The 27,449-nt window shown below is 37.7% G+C and overlaps 1 pseudogene; it reads right to left on the reverse strand.

The window, feature by feature from the left end:
• Positions 1–3,614: 3,614 nt before the first annotated feature.
• LOC104214602 (cytokinin dehydrogenase 3-like) lies at positions 3,615–24,347 on the reverse strand (annotated as a pseudogene).
• Positions 24,348–27,449: the final 3,102 nt, after the last annotated feature.

Here is a 27,449-nt window from a genome sequence, read left to right on the forward strand (position 1 = left end):
TACTTTTGTAGTTTTATCTTACTTTGCTATGAGTAGCTAAATATTTAGTCTAGGGTTTTGATGGAACCTATTGAAGGATGAATGTCGTGTTATGTTAATATAGTTTGCCTGGTTTAATCTTTATTTGTTCAACTACGTTCATGTTATAGTTAATTAATAGGATCCTCAATTAGTTGTACCTATTCAGTATGTATTACTCGGGAGAGAGTGCATATTTAGGTAATTGTTGAACAATACCACTCCCAAAGTATATGAGAGATCAATAACCGAGGGTTTAAAGGCGGGATTAGGGATAACGAAGTCTTGGGTGCGATCTAAAGTGAGTTGTAATAAAAGCCAGTTAGCGTAACTCGGGAGAGTGCATCTAGTAAATTGTCATGATTACTCGGGAGAGAATTACGGTAATAAAAGTGCTCATGATCGATAGAGACGATTAGGCAAATCTATGCGAAACATAACAGGAAGGGATTTCATCAATAGGGGAAATCATAACCTTAGATCATTCTCTTACTTGCATACAACCCAGTCATAGTTAGCTTTTAGTTTACTTGCTTTCATTCAGTTATAGTTAGTAAAAACATCTCCAATTGTTATTCAAAATATCTAGGAAGTTGATTATGAAAAATTTAGTAAGTCTAACGAGAGTAATTGGTAGGTTAATTCCCTGTGGATTCAATTCTAGGCTAAATACTCAGATTATATTTGCAGCGACCGTTTTGTCCTTTTTATAAGGTATAGTTGGGCGTGATCAGTAACACTTCTAAACTTAGTGCTAAGGGTATGAAACCCCGGATCCCCGGATTACGTATTATGTGATTAGTGTTGAGGTGATGCACATACTAGGTGACAGGCATGTGGGCGTACACCGTGTGAATCGTTACTCCGTTATTTCTGTGGTACTGTGTAGTTACCTGATCTTATTTGTAAATATGAAATCTCTACATACTAGAGCAAATGAGTCGTGATCCATGTTATCAACCATGTCTAGGCTACATGCTTACTCTGTTGGGACCCATTGAGGTCGTTACTGCTGTTGAGTTATTTGTTTACATTGCAATTTCATACTCAGTCATGTTCATTCATTTCATACCATATCTCAGCCTCTGTTACTATATATTGATACATCACATCATTATTTTTGGGTTCATATTTCATGACATTGAGAGCCCGAGAGACTAGAGAGATTGATGACTGAGTGAGGCTGAGGGCCCGATTATGAGGATATTGATACTATAGCACGTGAGTTGTGGGAGGAGATACTCTTTGATCAATTACAACTTTACTAGTACTAGTTGCTAGCAAAGTTCATGAATCACGTCTTTAACTGAAAAATTCAAGCAAGTGCATGGAGAATTATGCGATAACCTTTTTAAAGTTTCTAGTCAAACTTCTATATAACAACTTCGTTTGTTCTAATATTATTAGGATATTATAGTAAAATATTATTATAATGAACATTATATGAAATGTTGGTTCCGAAAAAAACTTGACCGTTATAATGAAATACTGTTCGAAAAGTCTGACTGTACTTCATATAATTTGCTTCAAATAACATTAGTATTATTTGAGAGCTTAATGTGACTATTGCTTTTTGAATCTTGTTGATCTTTCTAGAAGAATAGAATAAATTTTAGTGCTTCTATATATAAAATAGGGGTAAGGAGTGATAAAAAAAGAAACTTAAGAAACCAAAGCGAAGAAAGAACCATTAAGAATTATGGTGAAATGGAAATAATTCGTCTACTTTTAATAGAGGCTTCGAGTTTGAGATGAATAAAAGCCCGTTTGGACGTAAGAATTTTTTTTACTTTTTTTTGAAAAATTTCACTTTTTTCGAAATCAGTGTGGTCATAAAATTTTCAATTTTCACTTGAAGATGAATTTTGAAATTTTTTGAAAATTTGAAAAACTCCAAAAAGATGGTTTTCAAAATTCACTCAGATCACTCACAAAACTTCAAAAACAACCCATAATTAATCCATGTCCAAACGCAACTCTAATTTTCAAAAATCATTTTCACTAGATTTTTTTTTTTTTTTTTGGAATTTTACAATTCTTATGTCCAAACACCCACTAAAACAATCCCAATAAGCAACGCTCTACCCTATAATGAGCCTTACGCGCCACAAATTTGAAGTAATGAGATACCAATGCTAATACCGAACACATAGTGAAAAGAAAAATCATAAAAAGAAAAAGAAAAAAAAAACAGAGAGGTGGAGAATCTGCAAATCTAGAAAGTCAAGAGAGAATAAAGACATGCACTTACTTTAACTATTAATTTAGCAGCCTTTTGCCTTTCATAACAATCCAACATTCTGCCTGCTTATTGTAATGCTACTTAGTTTTTGTTAATAAAGTATCCCTGTTAACAAAAAAAAAAAAAAACATTCTGCCTGGTTATTCCTAACATAATCATTTATCTAAACTCACATTATTTTATTTGATCATTCACACAACAATTAAACTTAATCCTAACTCCTCATCTTTAATTACTATGGCAAACGGGACGATTTATTTTTTCATTCCATATTTGGTATCTACTATATGACTCCGATTAGTTCGAACTTATACCACGTAAAACCTATTAAACGAAGGAAATTTTTTCTCTATCAGGGTTTTTTTCCGTTAACACTAAAGTTTTAACTAGTCTTGTCTGACTTATCATTTATCTCTATCTTTTACTTATTTCGTCTCATTTTGTATACAGTCATCCTGTCCCACTTAAAAAATACACAAAACTTTTTTACCCTAACATTTTTTTTAACTGTTATTTAGTTAAACTTGACGAATTTAAAACAATTTTAATTTAAGTTGCCTCTGGGCTATTTCACTCTTAATTTAAAATAATAAGTTGTGTTTTAATACGTGCTGTCCGGTTACCATATGCTTTATAGTTCTCTCTATCGCCTTTTGTTTTATATTTTACTTTTTTCACAGTTTCTCAATATATTAATATTAATAAAAACAAGAAAAAGAATGGACAACCATAAAGTTTAGAAGAATAATAATAAAAGATTAAAAGATTTATATTCAGCATAGTTGCCTCGTGTGAAAGTTTTATTTCATCATTATTGTCGAATTTTCTTTAAGAAAGTGTCCATTTAACTATGTTACCTTTTTCTCTTTATCTTTTTCTTTTGAGGGGTTAGGGATTGTAGGGTGGTACTTTAGTAAAAAAATTTCCTACAAACCAAAAGATAATTAAAGGCATTTTTTTTTTATTTTAATTATAATGGTATCCTATGTGTACCTCGGCTAATTCAATCACGTACCTGCGACCTTTCACCCAAATACGAACCTGTGTATTGAGTTGAGGGGTCACCATGCCCCATTTACTTCGGATTTTCTAAATGTATTTATATGTCAAAAATAGTCATATATTTTACTTGAAACCTATAAAATCAAAAATCCGATTGGTTGAGCAGTCGCTCACGTGCCCCTCCACTTTCAATACCCCTCCACTTTCAATACTCCTACCAATACCAAAACTTAAGATATTGATATCATACATCGACTAAAACAATCAAGAACTTGACTATATTATAATCTTTCTAACTCAATACACCAAGTACATGCCCCATATTAATCCTACCACTTATTAGTAAAAACAACTAATTAAAAATTCTTTGTCCTGGTGATAGAATCATCTTTGGATCAAACTGACTTTTTCTTTGTTGAAAAATATTCCACTTTTTGCCAAAATGTTTTATCCAATCCTCATTTGTTTTATAATGAGGAAGATATTGCTTTATCTTGAGGCCAGCTTTATCACAGTAATTCAAGATTTCTTCATTTTGATCATCCAAACTTTTCCAGTCATTAAATCCACTTGAATGTAATAGTCCCACACAGTAAAATGTCTCCTCTTCTGGTATCACTGCAGACATGCTGTCATCCCATCTGCATTAAAAAAAAATTAAGTGTAAATTAATTTTACACAATCAAATTATTTAAAAGATAATTACAACTACTTATAATAAGTGGAATTAGTAGAGCCTTAGAACAACGGTAAAGTTATCCTCGTGTGATCTATAGGTCACAGGTTCGAGCCCGGAAAACAGCCACTAATGTTTGCATTAAAGTAGGTAATCTACATCACACCCATTTGGGGTATGGCCCTTCATTGGATCATGCGTGAACACAAGGTGCTTTGTATACCGGACTACCCTTTTTTTGATCGGTCTAACGCCTTCACATAAAATGAGACAGAGAAAGTATTAAAGAAAGTTTTTGGAAGTACTTTTTCCAGCTTGTTGGGTAGACAAGGATAGGTCCTGTTGTCTTGTTTTGTCTAAGAATAATGTCCACAAAAACACCAGCATTGAAATCCATGATATTGGATTTTGGTACAAAGAGATTGAGCCATGGATGTGGAAGATCCCATTGTCCTTTTGATTTTAGCTCGAACTCTCCCCTTCTAACTCTATTCAGAAAATCCCCAAATGTGACATCTTTCTTGAATATAAACCCAGGCAAAAAGTTCAAACCTTTTACCAACTTCTTCAGCTCCTGCATAACAAAATTAGAGTAATTATATATTGTAGGGTTTATCCACAATTAGTTTTACTACATTGGTAAGAAAATTATCAAATCTTTTTTGGAGATAGTCCGGTGCATAAAATATCCCGCATTTACACAGGGTACCGGAAAGGGCTGCACCCTTAGGGTTGTGATATAGACAACTTATCCTAATGCAAGCATTAGTGGCTGCTTCCACGGCTCGAACTCGTGACCTATAAGTCACACGACGGCAACTTAACAGTTGCTCCAAAGCTACCCTCCCGTGTAATCATTTTTGGTGTTTCTAAATAATTACGGAGTTGTAGAAAGAGTTTAACTTATATGAACCGATAAAATATAGCTTTTTTGCATTATTTGGTAAACGTGACATGCAATGACATGAAACTATATTAGAATAATTAAATCTACTTTGGTAACATGGTAAATGCAGTAAAATAACGCGCTATAATCAATTAAAATGCACTAATAATTAATTATGCAGTATTATGCATATAAGTTAAATCGTTGTAAAAATAGGATAGTACGCACGATGTTCAAAAATCACATTGAAATAAAGACTTTTTTTTCCTTTAATATAGTTCCAGAGTAATTAATTGGTACATCATCAACAGTATTAGCAGTCTGATCATCATAATACTTGACCATTTTCAGGCAATTAATAATGCCATTTTGGGATACTAAGGAAGCTATTTTGGTCTGATTAGAAGGTGAGAAAAATGAAAATCTCCAATTATTTAGAGTGCTTTATTCCATCATTAGAGATCCTTCAACATAATCCAGGCCATCAATTGAAATCAAATGTTCTTGGTCTTTTGTGAATTTTGAGAAATTTTCATATAACATTCCCACCCATTTCACCTATAAGAAAAATAAAAACAAAGTCGTGTCACTTATAAGATAATTACGGGAAAATCGATATGGTAAACATTAACAGATGAGATGGTAAAGATGATATTAAATATGCAATCGCAGGTTAAAATATACTAAAGGACAGCCCGGTGCACTAAGCTCCCGTTATGCACGTGATTCGTGGAAGGGTCAGACCACAGGGGTCTATTGTAGACAACCTTACTCTACTTTTTTACAAGACGCTATTTTCACGGCTCGCCCCCGTGACCTCCTAAATACCGTAAAAAGATTCTAGCTACTTGTCAGTTCAGGGGCGGATTTAGGTCGTTTTCACGGTATACGTGAATCTATGATCTTTCCAACAAATTAGGTACTTTATGTAAATATTACGTGAAATTGACCTAATATAATTTGTTGGCCCTAATGCTCTATAACAGTTGTGTATTGAGAAAAATTGAGTTTACATATTAAAGTGGTGTAAAGATGACGTGTCATGACACATAGACTGGCCAAAGAGTTACAACTGGCAAAGAGGAACGAGTTGTAGAAGATACGAGCAGAGGCAAAGGAAGAGGCACGATCGGTTATCTAAAAGACTCAGCGTTCGTGCTTATTCAAGTTCAAGGATCAAGGGGAATGAATCTGACACTACATGGGAGTATAGATACAGTACTTACTGAGCCTTAAATACTAAAAACGTTAGAGAATTTGTATTAAATGCAATGATTATGTAACGTAGCATTTAATATCTTTAATTGTCCATAATGGCCTTATTATGACAAAGGCAAAACGCATATCTCCAAAGTAGCTATAAAAGGGAGAGAACAGATCAATTGTAGGGACACAAAATACTATCTGAATACATCGATTTACTTGTTTTTTTTCTGATTATATTGTTAGCCAAATTATTTTCTTTCATATATTCTTTTGATTATTAGTAACCCAAGTTCTTCTAAATTAAAGCTTTGACCGAAATCCCATTTTTTAGTTAAACAAATTGGTTCCGTTATCGGGAACCTAATAATCTATCCTCTTTTAGCTTAACTTTCCTTGTTGCATCAACCATGTCGAACAACAATGACAACATTCAAGGAAACCAACAACTTCAGGGAAATCCACAGGGTAATCAAACCCCGGTCCCTTCTCCATGAGGCTTTCCTCGGCGGTCTCATGAAGGCTCTCCTAATGGATCTCATACAAATGGAAACGCTCAATTTGAAAATGTTGAAGCTATCGATGAAGCTTTACAGAAACTAATTGAAGCACATGTCAGTAAAGTTCTTGAGGCTTTTGCTAGCCAATTACCTGCTGCACCACCCACACCCACTCCAAATAACAACACTTTAGAGAATCCTCGTTCCGGGCTTGTTAATTCAGGTAGCGGTGGAACCCCCAGCGAATCACAAGAGGGGGAACTAGGTAACTTAGTCAATTCTGATTTACAAAATTTAGTACTAACAATGCAGAAACAGCTCAAGGAGCAAAGTGACCGCATAGAGCAAATACCCGGGGTGTCGCCCGTAATCAAAGGGATAGATACGAATAAATTCTCTCAACAACCCTGGAAGCCAAGTGTTGCTCCCCTCCCAATTCCAAAGAAATTCAAAATGCCTGATATTCCAAAATACGATGGAACAATAGACCCATGAGATCACGTGACTGCATTCACAACAGGCGTAAAAGGCAACGACTTGACCAAGTAGGAGATTGAATCAGTATTAGCCAAAAAATTCGGTGAAACACTCACCAAGGGTGCATTAACATGGTATTCTCTTTTACTCGAAAATTCTATAAATTCTTTTGCTGAGCTTGCAGATTCTTTCATCAAAGCACACTCGGGAGCTCAAAAAGTCGAAAAAAGAATGGAAGATATTTTCAAGATCAAGCAAGGGGACTCAGAATTGCTTAGGGAGTTCGTGGATAGATTCCAACGTGAAAGAATGACATTACCACGTGTACCTGATAATTGGGAAGCTATAGCTTTCACAAGTAATTTGAATAAAAAGAGCTTAGAAGCTACGAGGCGACTCAAGGAAAGTCTTCGTGAATTCCCAGCTACAACATGGAATGACGTTTACAACAGGTATAGCACGAAGTTAAGGATAGAAGAAGATATTGTTCCACGATTCCAAAAAGAAGAAAAAGTAAGTTCGAGATGGGCGGAAACCGAAAAAGGTCCGGTAAAAACAGGTACGAGCCATACATGGGACCTGCGGGAAAAGATTCATGGCCAAAATAGGACAATCAAAGGTATGATCACAAATCAAGGAATAGAGAGTCAGACTCTTCATCAAGATTTAGAATGATCAAAACACCCATGAGTCACGAGATGATGATAGAAATTTGAAGGCGAGATTTGGCGGTTACAATTTCAATGTGAGCACTTCTGAGCTCGTAGCTGTCTTGACAAGCATGGGTGACAAGGTACGGTGGCCAAAAGAGATGAAATCAAATCCAAACAGGCGCAAACCTGATCATTGGTGTGAGTTTCATAATGATCACGGGCATAAAACAGTAGACTGTAGATTTTTACAAAGTGAAGTTGATCATTTATTAAAACAAGGGTATCTCACCGAATTATTCAGTGAGAAAGGTAAGCAAGCTTACATGAAGAATAGGCAGGAACCCCCTAAACCACCTTCTCCAAAAAGGACCGTCAACGTTATAAGCGGGGGTGAAGACATAAATGGCGTAACGTACATTGCAGCTAATAAAATTTCCAAAGTCACAATTACTCAAGGGAAACGTGTGCGACATGTATTAGAAGAAGACAACATTACATTTGATGATGCTGATGTGGATGGCGTATTATCTCCTCATAACGATGCCCTGGTAATATCTTTAATTGCACATGATACTAATGTGAAACGCGTTTTGATTGATCCAGGTAGTTCCGTGAATATTATTTTGCTAAGAGTGCTACGTGAGATGCAAGCTGAGGATAAATTAATACCAAAGGCGCATACTTTATCTGGATTTGACAATCCTAGTGTTGTGACGAAAGGAGAGGTAACACTAATCACATTCACAGAAGGAGTTGTCAAAAATACAAAGTTTCAAGTAGTAGATACGGAGATGGCTTACAATATGATCATTGGGAGACCATGGATCTATGAAATGGATGTCGTTCCTTCAACCTTGCATGAAGTTATTAAATTTCCATCACTATGGGGAATATGTCAAATCCGCAGGGATCAACTTACATCCAGGAGCATCAACTTTGTAGCAGATTCAAGTACGAAAAAAGAAGAAAAATAGCAATCACAGAAGACAGTTGAGGGCACCACAACACAAACCTCAACTAAACAAGGGCGGACAAATGTGGATTCAAGGCCTGACACCATTCAAGAACCAGAAGAAAATGAAAATATCAAAACAACAATTGAAAAACTGGAGGCCGTGGTGTTATTTGCACAATGGCATGATAAGAAAGTCTACGTAGGGGCCAATCTAAGCCAATGCATGAGAGGTAAGTTAATTGAATTTTTAAAAACTAACGTGGACTGTTTTGCTTGGTCCTACTCTGACATAACAGGAATACCACCGGAGGTAATGGCTCACAAATTGAATGAAGACCCAACGTACCCTCCTGTCAAGCAAAAGAAAAGAAAGTAAGGAACTTTCAAGAATCAGGTGATTCAAGAAGAGGTTCAAAAATTGCTAAAGATTGGATCCATCCGCGAGGTAAAGTATCCTAATTGGTTATCCAATACTGTTGTATTTCCAAAGAAGAATGGTAAGTGGCGAGTTTGTATGGATTACACAGACCTTAATAAAGTTTGTCCTAAAGATTTTTTTCCACTACCACATATAGATAAGCTAATTGATGCTACTGCATGGTATGAACTATTAAGTTTTTAAGATGCATATTCAGGGTACAATCAGATCAAAATGGATCCGGTAGATGAGGAAAAAACTTCATTCATAAAAGACAGGGGGACTTACTGTTATAAAGTAATGCATTTTGGTCTCAAAAATGCTGGTGCAACATATCAAAGGCTGGTTACTAAAATGTTTCAAGAACATCTAGGAAAAACCATTGAGGTTTATATAGACGATATGCTCGTTAAAACTCAGCATTCGAAAGATCATATATCACACATTTCTGATACATTTCAGATTTTACGCAAATTTAACATGAAATTAAATCTGGAGAAATGTGCATTTGGTGTCGCGTCAGGTAAGTTTTTGGGTTTTTTTGTTTCTAACCATGATATTGAAGTGAATCCTGCACAGATTAAGGCCATTGAAGAAATTCCTGATATGCTTTCAAGCAAAAAGAAGTGCAGAGGTTGACAGGAAGAATTGCAGCCTTGAGAAGATTCATTTCTAAATCATCAAAAAAGTGCTTTAAATTCTTTTCAGCTCTTAAAAAGCAAGATCACTTTGAATGGAACGAGGAATGTCAGTAGGCACTCAAAAATTTGAAGACATATTTATCAAATCCATCATTGCTTACAAAACCAAAGGTTGGGGAAAGACTGCTCATCTACCTTGCTGTTTCAGAAGTAGCGGTAAGTGTTGTTTTAGTCCGTGGGGACCAAGGTAAACAATCTCCGATCTATTATGTTAGCAAATCTTTGTTAAATGCGGAGACACGATACCCTCAGTTGGAAAAGCTTGCACTTGCATTAATCATGACATCTAGAAAATTAAGGACTTATTTTCAATTTCACCATATTATTGTAGTAACTGCTTATCCATTACGCAATATATTACATAAGAATGAATTGTCAGGTAGGTTAGCTAAGTGGGCTATAGAATTAAGTGAATATGATATCACCTACCAATCTAGAACTGCTATAAAATCTCAAGTGTTAGCTGATTTCATCGCTGATTTTAGCCAAAGGATCCAACTAGAAGAAGAAAAAGAGTTGCAGGTGTTCAACGGAGCTAACCCAGAAACTTGGACCTTGTTTACTGATGGTTCATCTAATGTAAAAGGTGCTGGTTTAGGGATTGTTTTGGTACCACCTACGGGTGAAACCATTCGACAAGCCATAAAATGTCATTCTATAACTAACAATGAGGCAGAGTATGAAGCTGTGATTGCAGGTTTAGAACTGGCACGAGAACTCAGCATAAATCAGATTATAATCAAAAGCGATTCACAGCTTGTAGTTAATCAAATGCTGGGGACTTATACGACCAGGGAAGCAAGGATTCAGCAATACTTAGTGAAGGTACGTGATTTGATAAAGTAATTTCAAACCTAGAAAGTAACACTAATACCAAGGGATGAAAATGTTGAAGCCGACGCCCTAGCTAATCTTGCATCTGCGGCAGATGTGGCAAGCAATGAAAATGCTTCAGTTATTCATTTGTTTCATTAATTTCTCGACCTCGATAAGAATGAGGTAAATTTTAATAACTTAACTTGAGATTGGAGGAACGAGATTGTTGCTTTTTTGCAGTATGGTACCATCCCTGAAGATAAGAAAAAAACTCATGCGCTTCGAAAAAAGGTTGCTCGGTATTGCTTAAAGCAAGGCAATCTTTACCGAAAAATGTTCGGTGGTCCCTTAGCAAGATGCCTCGAACCTTCTCAGACGGAATATGTAATAAGAGAAATACATGAGGGGCATTGTGGGAATCACGCAGGAGGAAGGTCATTGGTAAGAACCTTAATTAGGGTAGGTTATTATTGGCCCAAAATGGAAGAAGAAGCGGAACGTTTCGTGGCTAAATGTGATAAATGCCAAAGGTACCGTAATAATATGCATAGGCCTGCGGAGTTACTACATCCGGTCATTGCACCGTGGCCATTTATGAAGGGGGGATGGATATTGTGGGTCCACTACTGCAAGCAAAAGGACAGGTAAATTTTTTGCTCGTACTCATTGATTATTTTACTAAATGGGTAGAGACAGGAGCATTTAAACAGGTGCGAGAAAAAGAAGTTAGAGATTTCATTTGGCGGAATATCATATGCCGATTCGGTGTGCCAAAGGAGATCGTGTGTGATAATGTTCCTTAGTTTATAGGCAATCAAATCACAAAATTCTTTCAAAGTTGGCACATTAAAAGGATTACATCTACACCTTATCATCCGGTGGGTAATGGGCAATCTGAGTCAACAAACAAAGTCATTATCAATAATTTAAAGAAGCGTTTAGAGGAATCCAAAGGTAATTGGCCAGAAGTGTTACCTGGTGTTTTATGGACATATCGCACAACAACAAAAACAAGTACAAAAGAAACACCATTTTCATTGGTTTATGGAGCTGAAGCTTTAATTCTAGTTGAGATAGGAGAACCGAGTACACGATTCACACGGGCGACAGAAGAATCTAATGACGAGGAAATGCATGTAAATCTTGATTTACTTGAAGGAAGAAGAGAAGCTGCACTAATAAGAATGGCAGCACAGAAGCAGGTCATAGAACGATACTACAACCGAAAGCACGCCTCATATTCTTCAAAATTGGGGACTTCGTGCTCAAAATGATTTTTCATCAGCTAACTCGGGAAAATTAAGTCTAACATGGGAAGGACCTTATAGAATTCATGATATTGCAGGTAAAGGAGCATACGAGCTGGAAATAATGAATGACAAGATACTACCGTCACATTGGAATGCTGTTCATCTGAATAGATATTATTTTTGAAGAATACTCACGGTCAGGTATCCATATTTTAAAATTTAATTTTTGAATTGTTAAAATTTTACTAACGATTTTAGATGATAGGCAAAATGCTAACCTGTACTAAATGATGAGTCATGACCTGCAAGGCACGTGGAATAAATTAAACTTCCTGGCCTAGGGTTACAATTATTCTGATAGAAATTCAAACAGGTTAAGCAGTCTTCATTTATAATCGTACCTTCGAGTCCCGTATGTTTTTTCTTTATAGGGAAAGGACCAAATGAGAGGAACAATCAAGTGTTCGAGGCTTCATACTTCAACGCTCAAACACTTGGGGGACTACATAATATACACGGCATGTGTATAAGGAAGGCAAAGAAGATCAAGCCCTGAAAAGTTCACTCATTGAATGAGTCAAGTGCAGAGCAAAGTCACGAGCTAAGGCCGAAGAAAAACCTTACCATAGTCAGGGTAAAGACTATGTACTGAAATGGGTTATAGATAAAAACCTCGTGTTTATTACCTTACCATAGTTAGGGTAAAGTCTATGTACTGAAATAGGTTATAGATAAAAACCTCGTGTTTATTACCTTACCATAGTTAGGGTAAAGGCTATGTACCGAAACGGGTTATAGATAAAAACCTCGTGTTTATTTTTCTTTTTTAAATCTGTTACAAGAAAAATAGTTACGAGAAAGTTATAGATGCAATTCAAATATGTGTAAAGTATTATTCAAAACTAGACAAAGTTCAAATAAAAACTTGTCAAAGTTATTTCAAAGAAACATGTGTATTCCTATTTCTTTTATTATATGTTAACACCATTATGAAGTTGAGACGTCTTCTTCATTAAGCGTCGAATATAAAAGGGCCCTCTTTTATAAAATTCATGATTAATATGAATATTCATGAAGTTAACGGAAGCATTTTTGAAGAATAAAAATGCAAATTATTCTATAAGTCCTTAGAAATAAAGGCAAGAATAAACAAAATGGAAGTTCAACATAGTAACGAGAAAACTTCTTAATATTAAAAAACTTAAGACTAAGTACGAACTTAGTCATAAACTACGAATTGTTTATACAAACTGCCCCATGAAAGGTCCGGGGACTTGAATTTCCAAAACAAACCCTCAAATGAGACCAAGGGTTTTACCACAATTTTCCCAAAAAACAAAACAACACAAAGAAATTCAAATAACTTAAACTTATCACTAAGAAGATGTAGGAACTGAAGTAGGTGCATCAACAACAGCGGGCTCAACTAGGCTTGAAGGAGTTGGGATACCCGTATCAACTTCAACATTCACGGAAGCTTCGGCCACGGGAGAAGGAAAATCTTGAGTTTGCTGAGCCTTCTCAATAGTTTCATTGATTTTAGCTAACTTAGATTCCAAGTTAAAAGTCTCTTGGCTAGCTTCAACTAGGGTATCACGGCGAGAATTCAAAAATGCCCAACTCACTTCAATGACAGATTTATCCTCAAAGATTTCATAATCCCTTTCCCAGTCAACAATTTCATTCTTTAATTTCTCATTTTCAGCCAAGGCAGAAGTGTAAGAAGCTTGAAGAGAGGCGTGGGAACTTTCCAAGGCACAAACCTTATCAAAAGAAGCTCGGAGGTCTTCTTGTGCTTGAGTCAAATTCTGTACGAGCTCTCCAGCATAAGCCTCTTTCTCACCCAAGAGAGCCTTCAACTCTCTAATCTCTTCACTTGACTTGGACAGCTACTCGGAGAAAGAGGTTTCAAGATGAGCCTTTTCTTTGTCCGCTTGACTTGAGGAAGCCTTTTCAACTGCCAACTTTGAATTCAAGTCCTGTACCTGCTGCTCCAAGGTACTCTTACTTTCTTCTAAGTACTCCACATCAATCTGAAGGCTTTCATATTGTTCCTTCCAATTGCACGCCTCTAATTGAGAATCACACACTAATTGCTCTGAGAGGGCAACCCTTTTCAACATCTTTGTGCCGATAAGATTGGCCTATAAAAAAAAGAAAGGGAAATGAAAATCTCAAAGATAGGAAAACTTTAAAGCACAACAAAGGGAAAAAGAGAAGGGGAAATACCTTTAAAGAAGAGTGCACAATATCATTCATCAAAGTCAAGGAGCTATGGCTCTCTAGCTTGGCTCTTTTAATTGGTCCAATTAAGGGCTTTAGCTATACATCTGCTTGACCAGATTTCCTTAAGATATTGCCCTCAGCAGGAACTTAAATGATCACTTGCCTCATAGCACCACTCCTACTTGAGGAGCCAATTTCAGCACGGTGAATGATTGGGGGAGGAATTGTTGAAGGAGGAACAGTAGAAGTAGGGACAGTAAAAGTAGTAAAGACAGTTTGGGGAGGAACGGAAATAGCCGAGATCAGCAAAGAAGGAGTCACAGACACGGGTGAAGAAAAAGAAGCCAGAGGTGCTTCATCCAAAACTAGGCCTAAGCCTTCATCACCAAACCTGCTGATAAAAAGCTGCTCAACAGAGCCATGAGCAGCAGCGGGAGTAGCATCATCGTCAAGAATCACTATCTGGGCTTTACCAAACTTGGTAAGGGGAATAAAACGGCGGGGGGATGCTTCTTCTTCATCATCAGAAATGATGCGTCTACGAGGCCATGGCCTTGTTACCAAAGAGTCCCCATCTTCCTCTTCTTCTGAGCCTTGGTCATCAATGGCTTTTCTTTTCGATGAACAACCCAAGATTATTTCTTGGGCACTTTCTAAAGAGATACGAGAAGTCGTAACCACCTCGGTAGTAACTCCTCGAATAGAAAATCCTGATAGAAAGAAGGATTGAAATAAGTTCAGGAGGAAACAATATATAGAGTAAAAAAAAAAAGCTCTTACAATGAGTTTTTACTTTCCAACCAAATCGTTGGGAAAGGGACTTCCAAGATCTACCATCCATTGGTGCAATCTTCAACAGCTTGTCTACCCAATCACGGAAATTGGGAACATCTTCCACAACTCTCATGGTTGCTGAAAAAGAAAGGCAAAATTAGAAAAATCAACAAAATTGAAGAAAAAGGGACAAGAGAGTTAGAAGACTCACGTGCAAAATTCCACATCTCAGGGAAAGAAACGTTCTCATTACCCACTAAACCAACAGTGGGGGCAGTAACAAACCTGGCATACCAGCCATGGTTTTTCTCATCTTCAGGGCTAACTAGAACTCTTTTGCTCCTGGCTACTAGTGTAAAAACACCATTGCGAAAGAGTCTAGGGGAGTAAAGGTGAATTAGATGCAGGAAAGTAAAAGGCACACTGGCTGTGCTGGTCAAATGCCTCAAACAAGCGACAACCTTCCATATTATTGGGCCATTTTGACCTAAGCAAACATCAAAGAAACGACAGAACTCAAAAATAACAGGATCAATAGCATGTTTGAATCCTAAAGTGAAAGGATACGTATAAACAAATGAAAATCCAGTTAAGTAGGAGGTAATTCTTTGATTCGGATTGGGAATAATGATAGGAAAGTCATGATCCCAATGGTAGTCTCTACGAACTAAAGAAGTCAAACCTTCAGTAATTTGAGTGGGATAGATATCAACACGGTCTAAAGAAGATACTTGATTTCTAAGAGACTCTCTGTCATTGTAAAAAGATAATTCCGCATGAACTATCTCATCTACTAAAGGTTCATGAAGAGGTTCAGAAGGTTCTTTACCCTTAGAAGAAGATCTTTGTGAAAGAGAACCCCTAATTCTAGAAGAGGGGCCAGAACTAGGCGAAGGAAGAGAAGAACCATGCAAGGATAAAGATCCTAAATTACGAAGCCTACCTCCTCTTCTGCTCCTACTGGGGACATCAGGGAAGTTATCAACTATGGGGACCCTTCTAGGGTTAGGGTTTGATGAAGACATGATGATACGATGAAGAAGAAAATAGAGATTTGAGAAAATTGGATGTTCAGAAAACTTTATGTGGTAAAGACAAAGAAGGAAGTTATATTTATACTGATAAGCAACCGCCAAAGGAAAAGGTATAATGATGGAAGGACCATAATAATGATAACTGACGCTTCATAAATAGTGAAGCCGTGAAAAGGCCTTAAAAAGCGCTGCAAAACTGCATAACTAATGAAAAGGTAACACATGTGAAGAGCATTAAATAGAAGTGACAATTAAAGCATCGATTCTGTCATAGCATTAATGGTGACAAAAATTCTCATTTTTAATGAAATCCACTTCCCAAATATTCAATCGATGAATAAATGGTAAGTGGGGGGACTATATGTATTGGGAAAAAATTGAGTTTACATATTAAAGTGGTGTAAAGATGACGTATCATGACACATAGACTGGTCAAAGAGTTACAACTGACAAATAGGCATGAGTTGCAACAGATACGAGCAGAGGCAAAGGATGAGGCACGAGCGGTTATCTAAAAGACTCAGAGTTCGTGCTTATTTAAGTTCAAGGATCAAGGGGAATGAATCTGAACTACATGGGAGTATAGATACAGTACTTACTGAGCCTTAAATACTAAAAACGGTAGAGAATTTGTATTAAATGCAATGATTATGTAACATATCATTTAATGTCTTTAATTGTCCATAATGGCCTTATTATAACAAAGGCAAAACACATATCTCCAAAGTAGCTATAAATGAGAGAGAACAGATCAATTGTAGGGACACAAAATATTATTTGAATACATCGATTTACTTGTTTTTCTTCTGATTATATTGTTAGCCAAATTACTTTCTTTCATATATTCTTTTGATTATCAGTAACCCAAGTTCTTCTAAATTAAAGCTTTGACCGAAATCCCATTTTTTGGTTAAACAAGTTGAATGGTACACTTGGTAGAATGGTGAGTTATTTATCCAAAGGAACACTGATCGATTCTCACTTAGTATTCTTTCTTCTTACTTTTTCTGGTGATGCACACGTATTCTAAAATCTGCCTATGTTGTCAGTATATATAACTAAAAGGGAAAATTTCACATAGAAACAACTGGGCTCCGTACTTTTCAACTTTATAGCCCATATTTCAATTTAAACCAACTAGCCCACAAATAATAGGCTAATACACAACATTCAACTTCAATAAATTTTCAAAATTGCTATTTAATTTTTAAAAAAGATTGCTCAAGCTTTTAAGTTAATTTTTGAATCAGTAACTGCGATTCAAATATTAGTTCAACAAACCAAATCCATTTAAGTGGTTAAAATTAGATTTTTAACAAGCTAAAATATGTGGGTTAAAATTTCGAATTTGATTTTGTGAGAAATTTAGAGTGGGTGTTATTTAGACTTGTTAGAAATAGTATAAGGAGGTTGTATATAAAATTTGAAGTCATTTAATGGAGATTTAGACTGGTTTTGAACAAGAATTGTAACTGAAAATCGTGGAAGAAGTTCGTCTATAGATTCTTGTATAAAGGTGTATAATAGTGTATAAGATGTGTTTATACACTCATATACACTATTATACAAGATTATACAAAAAACTGACTTCGTCTTCTACCTTGCGTTTTTTTTCTGAACTTTAACTCAAATCTACTCCAAGTCATTTCAAATTTAAATTTTGAACACCTTTTGATATTTTCAATCAATTGGAACAATACCCAATCCAAACAACTAACAAACTCAAAAAATCTTATTTTCGAAAGCAAAGCTTTGAATGACCTTCAATGGTGGACTTCTACTCTTTAATTTTCTGACATTGCAAATAGGGGGAGAAGCAGAAAATACACGACCCCTTGAAGCATATGTAGAAGATGTAAGAAGAAGAGAGAGTGAAAGCAATAGTTGTGAGATTTAACTCCATAGCTTTTAGAAGCAATGGTTATAAGAACACAGATTTTGAATTTACAAATGCTTTCAAAATATGTACAATATGGGCTAGGTAGGGTAAAACTTAAAAATATGAGCCATTTTTTGTTATGGTGTAAAGTCATGTGTATTTTCTTGTAATTCGTTCTAACTAAAATCCAGTTAGAAAATCTTTAAATATGTATACATTGTCAATGTATATAACAAAAATCCAGTTAGAAAATCTTTAAATATGTATACAGTACTTACTCTTGTTGGTGCTTTATCTAAGACAACTCTTGCCCTGGTTATTATTCTAAACTGTTCCAAACCTCCTAAAACTGCAAAGACCAGTTCTGAATTATTGTATTTGGAGAAAGTCACAAATTCCCCTTTACCTGAACCAAAATGAGAAGAAAAATTATATAGTAAACAATCATTTAATTAATTATATTATCACTAACATCATGCAAACATATATCATATTTTCCCCAAATTGTGTGATTTAAGGAAATTATAAATGTCACGACCCTAAAACCGACCCGATTGTGATGAAGCCTATAGTGAAACTAGGCCAGCCGACACAAATCTCAAATTAAACCAACATTTTTATAAAAGACATTTTTAAGCTGTTAATTAATGAAATTTCATAACATGAGTCTAAATAACAAGTGCAGAAACTAACACAAGCCCGACATCGGTGTGTTAAAAGTCACAAGCGTCTACAAGGTCTATCTAAGCACAATAAAGACTATCATAGTCCGGAAATAAAGATTTGCTAGATACAATTTGAGGATAATAAGAGGGAGAAGTGCAAGGCTGCGAACACCGTGCAGCTACGTTGCCGACTCCGAAAGACCTGCTGAATGAACGATCAATGCTCGCTATCACGACCCACAACTCCTAGATCTGCACACAAGGTTCATGGAGTAATGTAAGTATGCCAACTCAGTAAGTAATAAAAGTAAATGAAAGCTGAGCAATAAGAAAACAGATAATTCCACGTCATAGCATTACAACAAAACATTATGTTTTCAAAACAGTACAGAAATCAATTATCTCATAAAAACTCAGTTTAAGTAAAACCTTTTAAAAGCATCTTTAAATAGTTTTCAAACAAGTGATGAAATAGTGAGTAAAAAATGATGAAAATATAAACAACCCCTCGGGAAAGACATGTACCATAAACCGCCCCTCGGGCATAACATCAGTCAGAACTAGCCCCTCGAGCTACCTCACAATCACTCGTAATCGGCCCCTCGGGCAATAACATAAATCAAGAACAGCCCCTCGGGAAACATTATACCAGTCACTCAGGGTACCCGCGCTCACTAGGGGTGTTCAGAATCCGGAGGGGCTCCTACAACCCAAGCGCTATAACAAGCCATCTCGTGGCATAAATCAGTTAGGCCCTCGGCCTCATAATAACAAGCCACCTCGTGGCATAAATCAATCAGGCCCTCGCACTCACAATATCATGAATCAGTAACAACCTGTTGCGGCGTGCAGCCCAATCCCATAATATCCTCACAATATAGGCCCTTGACCTTACTCAGTTAGAAACCTCTCAAGCCACTCGGGCTAGCAGTAAAAGAGGATGCTCAGTCAAAATAACATTTATGCATCAAATTAGAGTAAATAAGACTGAGTTATGAAATCAATAAAACATAGCATGACTGAGTACAATTATTAAATCAAAACAGTGAGGAATTTCAGTAAAGAAAGCCCCTAAGGGTCCAAACAGTTGGCACGAGGCCCAAATATAGCATTTAGCCCAAAACATAGTAATACTTAATAACATAAGGTAATATCAAATAGTTTCAGTCAAATACGCAACTTAATAGTTGCTACGGGACAAACCAAGTCACAATCCCCAATGGTGCACCCCTCACGCCCCTCGTCTAGCGTGTGCATCACCCCAAATAGTACAACGATGTAAAATGATGGGTTTCATACCCTCAGGATAACATTTACAATCATTACTTACCTCAAACCGGGCAAAACTCTAATGCGCGATTCCCTTGCCTCTCGACTCGACCTCCAAATGCTATGATAATCAAAATCAGTATATTATCATCAATATACGCTAAAGGAACAAATTCCAAATGAAACTAATCAAATTAAACCAAAAATCCTGAATCAGACTCACACCCGGCCCCCGGGCCCACGTCTCAGAATCCGATGACAATTATAAAACTAGAATCCTCATCCTCTCACGAGTCTGTACATACCAAAATCATCAAAATCGGAACTTAAATGGCCCTTCAAATCCCCAATTTAAACTCTCAAATTTCAAGCCCTAATTCCCCAATTTTCACCCTTAAATTTCACAAATTTCATGCTTAATCAACTAAGAATCATCATAGATACAAGTATTAAGTTCAAAAATCTTACCTCAACGAGTTTCCCTTTGAATCCCTCATCAAAACCCTCCAAAAGCTCCAATTCCATCTCAAAAATGGTGAAACAATGACTGAAAATTGAGAAGTAAGGCTTTTATAGTTTCTGCCCCATGGATTCCACACCTGTGATCCCATAAGCGCACCTGCTCTTCCGCTTCTGCGGGAAAGTATCCACTTCTGCGAATTCCACTTAACCCTGCCAGCCTTCGCATCTGCGGTCGCCTTACCGCTCCTGCAGTATCGTATATGCGGTTACTAAGCCACAGCTGCGGTCCTCCACGCATCTGTGCCTCCATTCCGCTCCTGCAGAGCTCGCACCTGCGGTCCCTAATTCGCAGGTGCGGATATGATAGAAGATGCACACTAGCTGCATTTCCTCAAGTTCAAACTTTTCCAAAAACCATCCGAAATTATCCCGAGGCCCCCGGAACCCCAACCAAAAATACGAACAAGTCACATACCACTATTCAAACTTATTCCAACCTTCGGAACACTCAAAACGCTGAAACACCAAATCACCCTCGGATTCAAGACTAAGAATTCCAAAACTTCCGAATTTCGCAAACGACGTAAAAACCTATCAAACCTCATTCAAATGACTTGAAATTTTGCACACACGTCACAAATGACACAGCGGACCTACTTCAATTTTCGAAACACCAATCCGACCTCTATATCAAGATTTCCACTGCCAACCGGAAAATGTCAAATTTCTATTTTCGTCAATTCAAGCTTAAATCTACCACAGACCTCCAAATTACATTCCGAACACACTTCTAAGTCCCAAATCACCTAGCGAAGCTATCCAAACCATAAAAATCCAAATTCGAGATCAAATACTAAAAAGTCAAAACTTAGTCAAACCTTTCAAATTTAAAGCTTCAAGCTGAGAATCATTCTTCCATATCTGTTCTGATTAACCTGAAAACCAAAGCCGACGATTTACATAAGTCATAATACATCATACGAGGCTAGCCATGATTGAGAACTGGCTAGCGAAGTGTAAATTCTCAAAACGACTGGTCGGGTCGTTACATTCTCCCCCACTTAAACATACGTTCGTCCTCGAACGTGTCCAGAGTTGTTCCCAAAACCATCAAATCGCTGAATAACCTTACTGTGCATATACCCGGGGGTGATCCCACATCACCCTATCCCATGACCTTAGAACCAAATCTCCATTTCCGAAATTGTCTATAAGATCAGAATCTCACATATATACAATGTTTAAGTCCGAACAAGTTGTAACAAACCATAACTGTAACCCATGATCTAGTCACATGATATACCACATAACTCAATCACTCTTAGCGATAACTTCTAATCATAGCAGCTGCTCAAACAACCCAATACCGGTAATAAACCCTCTTATCAAATAAAGCCTCATTCCAATACTTTCGAATACTGCCAATGATGAAAGAAACACGTAAAAGGTCATAACCATTCCTCAGATCAACCCGTCATGGAGCTCCCTCTCATTCGACAAGGACCATAGTAAATTTCTAAGCCGAATCTCGATATTATCCTTCCAACATGCTAAAATTGAATCTGATAGCATTTATTCAAGATCCCAATGACCTCTTCTCATCCAACACAGCTACTATAGTGACATGACACATTGATACAATCTAAAACCACAACCCGTGCGACCCGTGCACCAATAAGCAACAATCCAAATGTACCCAAATTATGGAAAAATGACTCAAATGAGAGAGCCGTACCGCAAGCTCACCAGTACCATCACAACACAACTCTAAGAACACATCGCACCTCGAAAAACCAGAACACACGAATCTAACCCGAAGGTCATACCTCCACATAACTTTGCTGCAATGTGCGACCCCATCCAAACACTGATCCTCATAGAACACCTCAAGTCACCATACTAAAAATCAACAATCACGCGTAACTTGATGTCTAGTACCAAAAGTAAATTACCATAACCACGGAGAAGCAAATGACGCAATGCCATACCAGACCGAAAGAACATATCCAATGCGCAATCAATCATGCAACACCCAAATATCCGCCTCACTCAAATCCCGCTATAAAGCCCAAATAGAACCGCACCATATATGCATAGAACCAACAGTCACAACCCCTCGCAACACAGAAGGGTAACTCCTAGATCACTCTAGAACACGAATAAGCTCAATGACAATCAAACGGTACATCCCTCACATAGCAACTCAGAGTCAACAATTCCGACCCGGTGTTCTTGACATCTATACTAGGCCTACCAATGAACCCTAAATCAACTCTGGACAACCACTAACTCTCTGAAAGTTCACCATGACGGAATCAGGACACATACTATCACCAGACTAGCTTTGCCCACATCTTCACCGTCTACAACCACGAAACAACCTGTTTATGAGAACTCTTAGTCTCGAAATCCATAAAGCGCATGAATCACCATATCTGATCCCAACTCCACCGCTCGAATATATAACACACATCTAATACCCAATCATTCCACAAGGGATACTCCTATAATTTCTCTGTGCACCAAGCAACCTCGAATACCAGCCGTCAATCAAAAAAATGAGTGCCGCAATACTAATGAAGTATCCTTAACTAGAGCACATTGCCCCTTTCTGAAATGTATACCCTCATCAAGACACACCAATTAGTAATATCATTTACCTATTCATCTGAAACTGCCCATGCTGCCTAAGAATTTATGGCCTTCCTTCCAGAACTAAACTGTGACCTCCCACATGCCAAGAACTTCCCATTTGATCTCATCTAGAAGAAAATCACTATACATCACATGCTTCTCACGCCAGTCGAAAATATACATCCCAAACCATGGTGGAAACCATCAAGAACTCTCTGAATCCCATTTTCACAAGACCAAACTGTCTACGGCTCATAAGCCGCTGAATGTTCCTCTTAAGCATCCCAAAAGTAACACAACTCAATTTCTTACTCTGAAGAGACTTCCTATGGATTTAAGCTATTCTTTCCCATCCCTGATACTGAAATGTAGGATCCGTTACGATATAGAAATGCCATAAATCTTGATGCCTTCCAATGTAAGTCCCAATTTCTTGCCAAATACACATTTTGAAGAATTCCCAATTGTTACATATAAATCTTGAATTCGTCAGAACATCCTCGAGGTTCATCCACTCTACTCAAGTCTCAATTAGACGGATCAAACGGTCAAAAGGACCTGTGCTCCATTAGCACTCCAATACCCTAGGAAGTAACTCATCCTTTTAAGCAGCCTAGTGATATCCTAATCCATACCCTTTCCTTACAATAATAACTAATTCATCCAACGTCTTTTATATGCACATACAACATAACACAACCATTATCCAGGATTTCCTTTACTCGAGTCATCCTTGATCTCAACCTTTGCAAGTCATAATTGATCCACAAGTATACCTCAAACTGAAACCCATACACCACATAACCGTGCAATCAACTGATTAGTAACCAACTCCCCTACTTGGCTCAAAGCCATATATCAAAACACATAATAACTCAAGATACCCATGTTCTATTACTGCCATAGTGAGTTAAACCAAATCTTTGATAAGCTCGTGTAACACAAATCATCTAGTATTTTAAATCATCTACAAATCTTGCATTCACCCTTGTAACAGCCAAGCACACAATCATACGTGACCCATCTTCAAATTGCAACACACACATTTAACTAGTAAAAGAAGACTTACCACAAACAACATAGGGATCACACGCCCTCAGGACACCCCACGGGAAATAAACCCGCCTGTTTAGCCTCAAACTGATACCTCTCTATACCCTTCCTATAGTCATAGCTATTACACAATCACTTTACCCCCCTACATTTAAACCCAACCAATGCCTACCCTCAAGGCATCACAATACGCGGTATAAGAACCAGAAACTGATGGAAAAACTGATACTGAAGCTGTGGTCAAAGCAATCTTGAGCTTCTGAAAGCTCTCTCCACACTCGTCTAGCCACCTGGATACACTCACTGGACACCGTGTGCCCCAAGAATGCTACTGAACTGAGCAAAAATTCACACTTAGAGAGCTTTGCATAATGTTTCTCCTCCCTCAATATCTGCAATACAACTCTCAAATACTGAGCTTGCTCCTCATGGCTACGAGAGTACACAAGGATGTCATCAATGAATACAATAATGAAGGAATCCAAATATGGCTGAAATACACTATTATTCAAATACATGAACGCTGCTGGGGCATTGATCAGCCTAAAAGACATCACTAGGAACTCATAACACAACAGGAAGGTCCACTTCACTTCTCAACTAAACTACATGAGAGGTCCTTCAATACACTCACAACTTGAGGCCATATACCAACTTAAGACAGAAGTCAAACACTCAATAGTTCGTGCTACATCTCCAGCCAATTCTTTTTGTCACAGTCAAACAATCTGAACACAACTCACCGACACATCTCACTCACCACATAGTCATAAAGTCACAAAATCCCACCAATAAGGACACAAACGGACATATACGTCCCAAATGCTCATGCTCACACAATCAAAATCTCAGTACTCCGGCTATAGACCAAACCTGGCCTCAATTCCTCCAGACTGGCCCATTATCAACATGCTAAAATCACATCGCACACCTCACCCATGGAAATCACAAGCCGTCGATGAATAGTTGATACCGAGAGCTCACGTGTGCATTTGAATACATGAAAGGAATTTAAAGAGTTATGGTTTTGGCTGAATAAATGGATTCGCAAGATAAGAATTCAAGAATATGAGATTTTTCCTAAAGGTTTTGCAGCCTCTTGAAGATAAGTACAGACGTCTCCGTACCGATCCGCGAGTCTCCACTAAACCTGCTTATGACTCGTGAGACCTACGTAACCCAGGCTCTGATACCAACTATCACGACTCTAAAATCGACTCGGTCGTGATGGCGCCTATATTAAAACTAGGCCAACCAACATAAATTTCAAATCAAACCAGCATTTTTATTAAAGACATTTTTAAGTTGTTAATCAATGAAATCTCATAACATGATTCTAAATAACAAGTGCAGAAATTAACACAAGCCCGACATCGGGGTGTCACAAGTCACGAGCGTCTACAAGGTCTGTCTAAGTACAATAAAGACCATCATAGTCCGAAAATAAAGATTTTCTAGATACAATCTAAGGATAATAAGAGGGAGAAGTGCAAGGTTGCGGACGTCGTGCAACTACCTTGCCGACTCCGAAAGACCTGCTGAATGAACGATCAGCGCTCACTATCGTGACTCACAACTCCTGGATCTGGACACAAGGTGCAGGGAGTAGTGCGAGTACGCCAACTCTATAAGTAATAAAAGTAAATGAAAGCTGAGCAGTAAGAAAACAGATAATTCCACGTCATAACACAACAACAAAATAGTATGTTTCCAAAACAGTACAAAAATCAATTATCTCATGAAAACTCAATTTAAGTAAAACCTTTTAAAAGCATCTTTCAATATTTTTCAAACAAGTGATGAAATAGTGAGTAAAAAATGATGAAAACATAAATATCCCCTTGGGCAAGACATGTACCATAAATCGCCCCTCGGGCATAACATCAGTCAGAACCAGCCCCTCGGGCTACCTTACGATCATGCGTAATCGGCCCTTCAGGCAAAAACATAAATCAAGGAAAGCCACTCGAGCAACATCATATCACTCACTTAGGGTACCCGCGCTCACTGGAAGTGTTCAGACTCTGGAGGGGCTCCTACAGCCCAATCGCTATAACAAGCCATCTAGTGGCATAAATCAGTCAGGCCATCGGCCTCATAATAACAAGCCACCTCGTGGAAAAAATTAATAAGGCCCTCGGCCTCACAATATCATTAATCAGTAACAACCTACTGCGGCGTGCAACCCGATCCCATAATATCCTCACAATACAGGCCCTCGGCCTTACTCAGTCAGAAACCTCTCAAGCCACTCGGGCTACCAGTAAAACATGATGCTCAGTCAAAATATCATTTATGCATCAAATCAGAGTAAATAAGATTGAGTTATGAAATCAGTAAAATATAGCATGACTGAGTATAATTATTAAATCAAAATAGTAGGAATTTCAATAAAGAAAGCCCCTAAGGGTCCAAACAGTTGGCACGAGGCCCAGATATTGCATTCAGCCCAAAATATAGTAATACTTTCTAACATAAGGTAATATCAAATAGTTTCAGTCAAATACGCAACTTAATAGTTGCTACGGGATGGACCTTGTTACAAACCCCAATGGTGCACGTCCCTCACGCCCCCCGTCTGGCGTGTGCGTCACCTCAAATAGTACAACAATGTGAAATCTGGGTTTTCATACCCTCAGGATAACATTTATAATCATTACTTACCTCAAACCGGGCAAAACTCTAACGCGCGATGCCCTTGCCTCTTGACTCGGCCTCCAAATGCTCTGAATCTAACCAAAATCAGTATATTATTATCAATATACGCTAAAGGATCGAATTCCACACGAAACTAATCGAACTAAACCAAAAATTCCGAATCGGAGTCACACCTGGCCCCTGAGCCCACATCTCGGAATCCGATGACAATTACAAACTAGAATCCCCATCCTCTCACGAGTTTGTATATACCAAAATCATCAAAATCAGACCTTAAATGGCCCTTCAAATCCCCAATTTAAACTCTCCAATTTCAAGCCCTAATTCCCCAATTTTCACCCTTAAATTCCACAAACTTCATTCTTAATCAACTAAGAATCATCATAGATACGAGTATCAAGTCCAAAAATCTTACCTCAACAAGTTTCCCCTTGAATCCTTCTTCAAAACCCTCCAAAAGCTCCCATCCCGTCTCAAAATGGTGGAAAAATGACTGAAAATTGAGAAGTGAGGCTTTTATAGTTTCTGCCCCTGGGATTCCATACCTGCGATGCCATAAGCGCACCTACGCTTCCTCTTCTGCAGAAAAGTATCTGCTTCTGCGGATTCCACTTAACCCTGCCAGCCTTCGCATCTGCAGTCGCCTTACCGCTTCTACGATATCGCAGATGTGGTTACTAAGCCGCACCTGCGGTCCTCCACGCATTTGCGCCTCCATTCCGCTCCTGCGGAGCTCGCACCTGTGGTCCCTAATCCGCAGGTGCGGATATGACAGAAGCAGTACACCAACTGCATTTCCTCAAGTTCAAACTTTTCCGAAAACCATCTGAAATTATCCCGAGGCCCCTAGGACCCCAACCAAAAATACGAACAAGTCATATACCACTATTTAAACTTATTCTGACCTTCGAAACACTCAAAACAACACCGAAACACCAAATCACCCACGGATTCAAGCCTAAGAATTCCAAAACTTTCAAATTTTGCAAGCGATGTAA

The sequence above is a fragment of the Nicotiana sylvestris genome, chromosome 9 (genome assembly GCF_000393655.2).
Source record: "Nicotiana sylvestris chromosome 9, ASM39365v2, whole genome shotgun sequence".
Lineage (NCBI taxonomy): Eukaryota > Viridiplantae > Streptophyta > Magnoliopsida > Solanales > Solanaceae > Nicotiana > Nicotiana sylvestris.